The sequence below is a fragment of the Trachemys scripta genome, chromosome 1 (genome assembly GCF_013100865.1).
Source record: "Trachemys scripta elegans isolate TJP31775 chromosome 1, CAS_Tse_1.0, whole genome shotgun sequence".
Lineage (NCBI taxonomy): Eukaryota > Metazoa > Chordata > Testudines > Emydidae > Trachemys > Trachemys scripta.
Genome location: NC_048298.1, coordinates 82,170,856 through 82,181,975, shown reverse-complemented (window position 1 = coordinate 82,181,975; position 11,120 = coordinate 82,170,856).

Sequence of the window (11,120 nt, the reverse complement as noted above, 5' to 3'; positions counted from 1 at the left end):
CATGCTGGTGGGGGGGTGGCACTATACGTTAAAGAAAGTGTAGACTCAAAAGAAGCAAAAATCTTAAATGAAACAAACTGTACCATAGAATCTCTATGGTTAGTAATTCAATGCTCAGATAACAAGAATATAGCATAAGGGATATACTACCGAATACGTGACCAGGATGGTGACGGTGACAGTGAAATGCTCAAGGAGATTAGAGAGGCTATAAAAATAAAAAACTCAATAATAATGGGGGATTTCAACTATCTCATATTGACTAGGTACATATCACCTTAGGACGGGATGCAGAGAAAGTTTCTTGAAATCATGCCTCACAAATCTACAAGAATTCTTAGAGGGGGTCAACAAGCATGTGGACAAGGGGGATCCAGTGGATATAGTGTACTTAGATTTTCAGAAAGCCTTTGACAAGATCCCTCACCAAAGGCTATTAAGCAAAGTAAGCTGCCATGGTATAAGAGGGGAGGTTCTCTCATGGATTTGTAACTGGTTAAAAGATAGGAAACAGGGTAGAAATAAATGGTCAGTTTTCAGAAAGGAGAGAGGTAAATAGTGGTGTCCCCCAGTCTTATTCAACATATTCATAAATGATCTGGAAAAAAGGGTAAACAGTGAGGTGGCAAAATTTGCAGATGTTTGAAAACTACTCAAAATAATTAAGTCCCAAGCATACTGTGAAGAGCTACAAAAGGATTTCTCAAAACTGGGTGACTGAGCAACAAAATGGCAGATGAAATTCAATGTTGATAAATGCACATTGTACTGCACATTGGAAAACTTAATCCCAACTATACATATAAAATGATGGGATCTAAATTAGCTGTTACCAGTCAAGAAAGAGATCTTGGAGTCGTTGTGGGTAGTTCTCTGGAAACATCCACTCAATGTGCAGCAGCAGTCAAAAAAGCGAACAGAATGTTGTAAATCATTAAGAAAGGGATAGATAATAAGAGGATATTTTCAGTATTGCCTCTATATAAATCCATGGTACACCCACATCTTGAATACTGAGTGCAGATGTGATCACCCCATCTCAAAAAAGTTATATTAGAATTAGAAAAAGGTTCAGAAAAGGGCAACAAAAATGATTAGGGGTGTGGAACAGTTTCCGTATGAGGAGAGATTAATAAGACTGGGACTTTTCAGCTTGGAAAAGAGACAACTAAGGAGGGATATGACAGAGGTCTATAAAATCATGACTGATGTGGAGAAAGTAAATAAGAAAGTGTTATTTACTCCTTCTCATAACACAAGAACCAAAGGTCACCAAATGAAATTGTTTTAAACCTGCTGCCTATTAAACAAAAGGAAGTATTTTTTCACACAACATAGAGTCAACCTGTGGAACTCTTTGCCAGAGGATGTTGTGAAGGCCAAGACTACAGGGCTAAAAAAAGAACTAGATAAATCCATGGAGGATAGGTCAAATCAATGGCTATTAGCCAGAAGGGGCAGGGATGGTGTCCATAGCCTCGGTTAGCCAGAAGCTGGGAATGGGTAACAGGGAGTGTATAACTTGATGATTACTTGTCCTGTCATTCCCTCTGGGGCACTTGGCACTGGCCACTGTCGGAAGGATGAGGCAGGACCAGGCAGTGGCATAGTATTATGTTGGAGGAAATACTGTTAATGAGAGGAAAAGTCTGGATAGAAGAATCTATGTAGAACTTGATTTGGGGTATAGACCTGAATTTCTGAATTCACAGGAACACAATTAATTTTAGTCCACCTTTTTTGATGTTTCAAGGAAAGGTGATAACTACAGCCCCGTGTTTTTTGCTAAAGTGAAATAACATGAAATAAAATAACACATAAAATGAAAAACTCACCCTGCAGCGGTGGTTCCTGCATCTTCTGTCCCGCTGGGCTGGGCCCAGCTCCCCACTCCCAGCATTGCAACTTGGTGCATTGGGTTACAGCACCACTCAGCTTCGCCTGGCTGCCCCTCCATCATCACATGGGCAGCTGGGCCAAATTTGCATGAGTGGCAATGTGACTTGGAGAAGAAGGACTTCCACCACTCCAGCTCACATGGGGGTCAGGAATGGAGCCTCAGACCCTCCCAAAAGTGCAAGCCTCCACCACAGAACCAGGCTTATATAAGGGGGGAAGAATCCAACTCCTGTATATGGGCGCGCACACACACACACACACACACACACACACACACACACACACACACACACACACACACACACACACACACACACACACACAGTGAAAAGGGCTCAGACACCAAAAAAAGCAAGGTTCCCCCATATACCAGCTTATCTGGGGGGTAGAGAGGGAGCTGAGACTTGTCCTAGAGGGGCAAAATCCCCACAGATCTGGACACGCACACAAAAGGGGAGAATGTGGGGCTAACAGGAGTCCCAGCCCTGCCCTGCCCCTATTCTCACCAAGTCCCTTGGCCACTCACCCCCATGTCTTCCTTGCCAGTGTCCCACTCCTTTACTTCCTCTAACCCCCATGTGTCCCTCACCTGAGCTACTCCCCCTCCTGCCACACATCCCCGTGTATCCCCCTCCTCATGGCCCCTCCCCTCACTGCCATCCCAAATCTCTCACACTGTATTCCCCGACTCCTCTGGCCCCTAATAGCCCCCCCTCCTAGGAAGCATTCTCATGTCTAATTTCCCCCCAAAGATCTTGGGGTGCACTAACAGAGTGCAAGGGATTGGGGTTCAGTGGCAGAGCTAAGGATGCAGTGGGTTGAGGTGCACTGGCAGGACTGGGGGTGTTGGGAGGCTACATTGCACTAACAGAGCTGCCAGGAGCAACACCTCCATCACTTGAGCCCCAACCTTTCTCCCCTCACCATAATCCTCCTTCCTTCACTGCAGTCCCAAACCCCTCTCCCCCTATTCCCTCAGGCCCCTAATAGTCCTCCCCTCCCAGGAAGCATTCACATGTCTATTTTTCCCCAAAAATACTTTGATTACATTCCCCACAAAATAAAATTGCCACTCATGACTCACAAATGGTAGCAGCCTTCATCCACTCAGTTCAAAACTCCTTTTATCATATGTGTGGGGGCTTCTGATTAAACTTCTCCTTAATTATACTAATTGAAGGATGAGTTCACAGCCATCCAGGGGTCTGTGATTATTCATCCAGTACCTCTCAGCTTAACAGTAAAGTCAACACAAGAAAACCATTTTGGGGGATGGACTAACCAGAAACCCCTGGATCAAATGACTCCAAACTTGGCACACTAATGCTATCCTGTGCCCCCATGAGGCACACCAAATTACAAAGCAATCTGATTAACCATTCAGATTTTAGAGCACTCACAACAGTCTAATTTAAAGTAAATAAAATGGTGTGAATGGAAATCCTCTAGACATTTTTCTGTATTTGTGCATGTGCACTGTAAAAATACAGTATTTTTAAACAATACTGATCTCAGCTTGGATACCCCAAAGATTTAGTGGGTGTCATGCACTACCTAGTCAAATTCAACAGATTGAAACCATTTTGACTTGCATCTCCATCAATAGTTTGATCTCTAGATCTGTACAAAAAAAACCCAAAAAACAAAAACCACACCTAGCAACATTTTTTAAAATGGCTATTATGGGGGGAGGGGTGTTTATATCTCCAGAATCCCTGATTCAAGTGACTCCATATTTGGATCACTAACCCTATCCTGCAGCCTCCTGAAGCACAGCCAATTTCAAAGAAATTCAACTAAGCAATTCAATTTTAGAAGACTTAGAAAGGTCAAGCTTTAAACAGATGTGATGCAGCCTCACCTCCAGGGGCAATGCCATGCCAATCTCAGCTGGATATAATACCGAGGCCTTCTGCAGTCGGGGCCAAAATGGCATCACTCACTAAATGTTTGTGAGCTGGTGGCACTGTAATTGTCTCATGCACACTAGTGATCGGCAGGGTGAGTTCAAATGTGAGAAGACAGACCAAAAATATCTTTTTAAAAAAGATCACGTGATTTGGGGGCCAGTTGCATGATTTTGGGAGGACTGATTTTTGAACTTTTGGGGTTGGCAATACTGTTTCCTTATTACAGCACAATGTGCAAAAGAACAGACTGTCCATGCTATAGTTTACTTGCCCTGTAATAATCAATTCGATCTAATTTCCCACTAATCTTTCCCTTTCCAGACTGAATAAACCTAATACTGTGTTATTCTTGTTTTTTTCTTTGGTTGTTTACTTGTTTGGGGGTTTATTGCCAAATCTCTCAGAGCATATTTCTTGCCACTCTCTAGGCAGCTCATGTATTTTATTTTATCAATAACATTCCACTTTTATTTATCATGAAAGAAAATATCCACCTACCCCCATATCACCAACTCCAACGTTCAAAACTCATGAAGCAGATCCCCCAAATCATGAGATTATACAAAAAAAAAAAAAAAAAAAAAAAAAAAAAAACTCATTAAACTTGGGCCAAACATTATATTGTGGTTTGGTCTGTGATTTTTAAGTCCTCCTGCCCACCCCACTCCTCCCCCAGACAGTGTGAGTATGTTGCAATGCCCCCAGATATATTAAAGTGACTTTGGCACCTGCTTCTGTAGCTTCATCTACATATCTGCTCATCCCCTTGCCACCCATTAATTCTGTGACTCCAATTCTCTTTCAATTCTGCCCCCACATCAATTCTCCTCCCCACCTCACCTTGACTCCTCCAGAAGCTCTTCTCCCCCCATTCCCAGGCCTGTCGGGGGCTGCAAGGAGGTCCCCCTATCCCCTTTCCAGGAGGGGACAGCAGTTCCAGCAGCTGTTCACCACCCTTCCTCATCACCCCCTATTTCTTCCCAGGCCAAGTGTTGCAGTGAGAGGGAGGAGAAGGAGAAGCAGCAGAGAGGAACTGCCCCATTATTCCCAGGAGCTGAGGGGTGATGAGGGAGCAGAGCCACCCTCAACTGCTAGGCTTTTCCTGCTCCCGTCTCCCCTCCTGTGAAGATGGTGTCTATTCCTGAGGGAAGCAGAAGAGAGTGCTGCCTGCTTCCTGCAGCAACTCTGATTGGCTGCTCTCCCTCAGAAGGCGGGGCAGTTGGAAAGACAGCCTATAAGGGGGGGCTTCCCCCAGGCAGAGCTGAAATTCACAAGGTTACTGGAGCTTCTCATGTCATCGTGAGGCTGGCCTCAGCCCTAGCCAAACTCATGTGACTTGTGAAGAAATCGTGAAACCTGGCAACACTGATACCACATTTTGATAGGGGTTGTTGATTTTAAATGTATCTTTCCCCCATTTTAAAAGAAATGTAATGCTTGGGAAAGGTGCCAGATTGGCCTCATTGTATAATGAAGCCTCTACTTAGCCATAAAGGCCTAGCTGAAACAGCTGCTCTGGTTTCCCCATTCCACCTTAAATCCTTAGCCTCTTTGAGGAGACTGATATCTACCACTCTTAGTTGTCTTTCATTCTACAGGACATCCTACATTTCAGCCATTTTCTTGTCTGCATCCTGACATTCTGAACTGTCACCAGCAAGTCCAGCCCAAAGATGCCAAGACAGCCTCTAGAGTCTTTCCTAGCCCTCTTAGAGACTGTTTTCAGCAGTTTGTGTGGTCTTCCCCTGCAGATGCACTAAGTGTTGTTCCTGTGGCACTATATATGTCACTTTCTGAGCCAGAGACAAAGCATCTGGTGTCTAACCCTCCATTGCTCTCTCCCCCTGCCTGGAACAGCAGCAACAATCACTACCACCTCTGGCCAGTAAGGGAGGCAGATAGTTGGAATGGAGTAAGGTTGGGAGAAGAAGGGGAAGGACTGGAGACAATGGGTTTTATCCCTTATTGCAGAGCTGGGAGACAGGCAAGCTGCTAATAAGGGCACCCTCAGAGATGAAGAATTGTGGCAATGTAGGCAGCTGTCATTAGAAACAAGACAGAGCCCACCAAACTCACTATACCTAGACCACCTAGGGTTGCCAACTTTCTAGTTGCACAAGTCCGAACACCCTTGCGCTGCCCTATCTCTTCTCCAAGACACCACCCCTACCCTGCCCCTTCTCTGAGGCCCCGCCCCCACTCACTCCAGCCTCCTTACCTCCATCGCTCACTCTCCTACACCCTCGCTTACTTTCACTGGGCTGGGGCAGAGGATTGGGGTTCAGAAGGGCTCTATCTGGGGGTGCAGGGCCAGAAATGAGGGGTTCAGGATGCAGGAGAGGGCTCAGGGCTGAGGCAGGGGGTTGGGGTGCAGGATGGGCTGTGGGGTGCTGGTGCCGGGAGGGAGTTTGGGTGTGGGAGGGGTTCCACACTGGGGTTGGGGTGCAGGTGGGTGTGCAGGGTCTGGGAGGGAGTTAGGGTGCGGTTCTGACCTGGGGCAGAGGGTTGAGGTGTGAGTGGGGGTGCAAGGTATGGGGTCTGGGAGGGAGTTCGGGTTGGGGAGAGGGTTCTGACCTGTAGCGGGGGTTTTGGGTGCAGGCTCCAGCCAGGCGGCACTTACCTCAAGCATCGCCCAGTTGGCGGTGCAGCAGGGCTAAGACAGGCTCCCGGCCTGCCCTGGCTACATGCTGTTCCTGGAAGCAGCTGGCATGACTGGCCCCTAGGCAAATGCACGGTCAGGAGGCTCTGCCCCCGCTTCTCCCATGACCACGGTTCCCAGCCAATGGGAGCTGCGAAGCCGGCGTTCAAGGCGGGAGCAGCATGCGGAGCTTCCCTGGCTAGCCCTGCACTTAAGGGCTGCAGGGATATCCCGGCCGCTTCCAGGCGCTGCCCGGAGCCAGGGCAGGCAGGGAGCCTGCCTTACTCCCGCTGCACTGCCGACTGAACTTTTAATGGCCTGGAGCCACCAGGGTTCCTTTTTGACTGGGTGTTCTGGTCAAAAACCGGACGCCTGGCAACCCTAAGACCACCATATTTCTCTGGATGTTGACTGCTCACCAGGGTCAGACTTATTTTCTTTAATCAGATTTAAACAATAGTAAATTAATGCCCAGGCAAAAAGCTGGGAGGGAATGAGGTTTAGTGGATGAGGCACTGGACTGGAAGCACAGAGACCTGGGTGCTATTCCTTGCTTTGCCATCACCCTGCTGTCTCTCCTTGGGCAAGTCACTTTACTTCTCTGTGCCTCTTTTTCTACTTCCGCCTTTTGTCTGTCTTGTCTATTTAGACAGCAAGTTCTTTGATGGCAAGGATTGTCTTCCACTATGTGATTGGACTGTGCCAAGCACAATGAGGCTCTGATCTTGGTTGGGACCTCTTGTCACTACTGTAATACAAAAAATAATAAAAATAATAGATGCCCAGAAAATTACACAGTATAATATATTTGAACAATTGACTCACACCTGAAAAGCTCTGTATCCCAAAACTAATTCACTGGGGGGGAGAAAGGGGGGAAATCCAGTGCCCCATAATGTACTCTTCCATACAGGTGAAAGCAATTGCATTATTTTCTGACCCAAAGCTAGCAAAAATAGTGATTTTCATATAGGCCAGTACACAAGCTTTCAAAGTCCAGGAGCTAAAGCAGAGACCACCTTGAGTGCATATCTTATGAGATCCGCAATGAGCAAGCACAGAATTTACAAGAACTACATTTTATAAGATGTGGCATCTGTTCTTACAAGATTTACAAGTCTATCTCTTATAAGATGCACACTCTAAGCAGTGTCTTCTAGAACTCCCAAGCTAGGCAGTGTCCTGCGGATAAGCTTCCCAACCTATAGTAGAATCAGCAGTTTCTCTCCTCCGAGGCCATACAAAAGACCTAACTAAACAGTCTGATTTTTCAGAGGTGCTGAGCACTAACCTCTCCCAGTGAGAAGGGTATGCGGGGTAGGCTCCATTAAGACACACAGATAACTAAGTGACAATCACTACAGAAATATTCAAGATAAACAGACAACTAAACAAACATATATGTAAGCCAGCTCCTCAAAGGTACGTGACATTTTTGCATTTCTTAGCTAAGAAGTGAGTAGATAAGTATTAACGTTTTTATTTTTTTAAGTGAAGTCAAATTAATATGACTAAATTCCTGTTTACTAGGTATTAAGATACAGAAAATCAGAAAACTTTGTGTTCTGAGGAATTTACCAAATGAACAGTAAATATTCACCTGCTGCTAAGATCAGCTGATTGTTTTGAATTTAATCTAAATATAATTAAACAAAGAAATAAAGAGGAGATCAGGATTCCACTTACCAATTTGGAACCAAATAATTCAAACAATCTTTCACTCTAAAGTTGCAGCAGCAAAAGAAAAAGTCAGTGCAAATCCTCCCTTTTATTTCTACACCAGTATTAATTTCTAGTTAACTAATCCAATCAACAACTTGAAGTTGAGTCACAATAGTTTCATAAATCATTATAGAACAATATATACAGGGGGAGTGGCTGTGCTTCCAGAAATTTCCACTAGTACATTATTGTAACATACACAAAGCAGTTGGCAAAGTAAACATGCTTCCAGTGGAACCAGCTGCTGAGTAAGTTCTAGCAGTCACTTTGTGTAATGGAATGTCTTAGCAATCAGTTAAATTTCTTAAAGGTGACTTGGACAGATTTTTTTTTTTTTTTTTGGTAATTGGATTTATGCCTGTTATTGATTCTTGATGGTGTATAAAGAAGCCATAAAGGTTTTTGTCTGCTTGTCTTTTTATCTTAAATACATCAGGGTTGAATCTGGTCTTCCCTAGTTTTAATGGAGAATTTTTTGAGGGTAACAGAGATATGTATTATGAATTCTCATACCTTAATTGAACGGGCAAGCGTGTTGAGCCTTTAACAAAGCCACCCTCTTTCATAAATGTTCATTAGGCACTGAAGCTAAAAAAAAACTTAGTAAAAACAAAATGTTAACACATGGTTTTCTCCCAGGCTCCCCCTGTGGTCTCAGGGCAGCCCTGCAAGTGGCCCCTCATCTCAGTTTTCCTTTTGAGTCCCCAGTAACTGTAAAAGAGCTTATTGTCTAGTCTATAGTCATAGTTTATTAACAAAACATAGTGCAAAAAGCCATAACCCAAAGTCCCAGGACGTATTTCATGTGACACAGCCCCAGTGCAAGTAGTCTTTAAAACCCAGCTTCATTCTTACCATAGCTGGACTCTGCCAGGACAGCCACCCCAGCCTTTTCTTCGAGGGTGCTGTATACCTGCTCTTCCCATTGGAAACTCCCACAGCCACTCTACTGAGAGCATCCCTCACTACTGCTGGTCCTCTCATGGTTTCTCTGGAGCGCAGCTCTGCAGCAAGGAGACGTCAGTGGGTAAGCTCCTCTTGCTGTTCCCCCTTCCTTAAGCCCACTCTGGCCCTTAGCTCCAACTGTCTGGCTTAGAGCGAGCACGCATCTCCCTCTGCTGTTCCTCCTGCTTTCAGTCCCCCTCTAGCCTTGGCCCTCTGGCTTGGAGATACCAGTCAGCAATCCTTCTTGCTGTCCTCCTGCCTTAAGCCCTTTCCCAGGAACCACCTTCTCTCTCACTTGCTTGGGCAGCTCTCATCTTCCTCTTTTCCTGACCGAACCACTCTGCTCTGCCTCTTCTTTTCCCTCACTAGGCCTCTTAGGATATGTCTACACCGCAATGAAAAACCCGCAGCTGGCCCATGCCAGCTGACTCAGGTTCACAGGTTCGGGCAAAGGGGCTGTTTAATTGCAATGTAGACTTTCATGGTTGGGGCCAAGACCCTAGGACCTTGAGAGGTGGGAGGGACCCAGAGCTCAGGCTGAAGCCCAAGTGTGAATGTCTACACCACAATTAAACAGCCCCTTAGCCTCAGCCCTGTGAGCCAGAGTCAGCTGGGATGGGTCAGACATGTGTGTCTAATTGCAGTGTACATGTACCCTTATAGCTCCCAGGTGCTGCCTCATCCTCTTAACTAACCCAAAAAAGGAGCACCTGGACTGGATCAGGATTGCTGAGCTCAGTTTCATTTAATGGGCTAGCGAGATGGGAGGGTCCCAGAGCCTGGGCTCCAGCCCAAGTCCAGAAGTCTACACGGCAATGAAACCCCAGCAGCCCGAACCCTGCGAGCCCAAGTCGGCTGGCACAGACCAGCTGAGGATGCCTAGTTGCCGTGTAGACATACCCATAAATATGTTCTAGACTCAGGAAGTGTAGTCCTAGAAAACAGAACAATTCAAATGTTTCTGAGTGGCTACATTAAATGCAGAAGAAATGCCTTGCTGGACATATCAGAGTTGGTATCATCAGCATTAAGAAACAGATAATCTCTATATACAGAATTAACCAGAACTGTTTTTTATATTACATCAAGAGCCATACTTAACACACTTAGAGGCATATCACTCAGTCAAGTGGTGATGAGACACTCAGATGTTAGGGTGCTAAGCACAGTATACAAATCTATATAGAATAGAATATAGACAATTGTTTGGATACAAGACTTTCGAGCACTTTAGCCAGAAATAGTATATTAGCTATTGGAAGGCACGTACTCCAAAATCCAATGCAGCTTTTAATTGAGCACACATCTAGTCTAATTTAATGAAATTGGAACTATACCAAAATTTAAAGACAAATCAATAGTTTGTGTAACAAATGAAGAATGCTAACTGGCACCTTGGTTCAGAAGGTCAGCAGGCCAGTGATCAGAAGTCAACATTTTTTCCCCATTATGTTTGCTGAAATCTTTTGAGAGAGATACTAGGCATTACATGTATCCACAAATACAGTAAAAATTCATGGTAGGTGATAGTATGAAATAAGGATAATACAATTCAGAAAGACATATTACAAGACCTACAATATAATAAGTTCTGAATAATGCATGGAGGACAGGAGCATGGTAGATTTATCTGTGGTAATACTACACAGAATGCAAAATAATAATAGATTCTATATGTAAATAATGCTTTTTATCCTGAAGGATTCTAAAGCGCTTCAGAAATTATAAAACACTACAACAAAAATACAAAGCAGACACTTTCTATTTGGGGGTAGAGAGTAGGGTGCAGTAAATCAGCAGACAACACGATCAGTAATGAAGGGAAAGAAAAACTGGTTAAAAGCATATGAGCAAACTCGTATCCTAACTAAAAGTTCCCTGGGAACTTTCATGCCCATTAATAGTAGAAAAAACATATATATTTTTTAAATCTCATCCACAAATTCCTCCAGAATAAACTGCATAGTGCTTAATGTAATTACCTCAGTAGGAAAATATGCTGAATT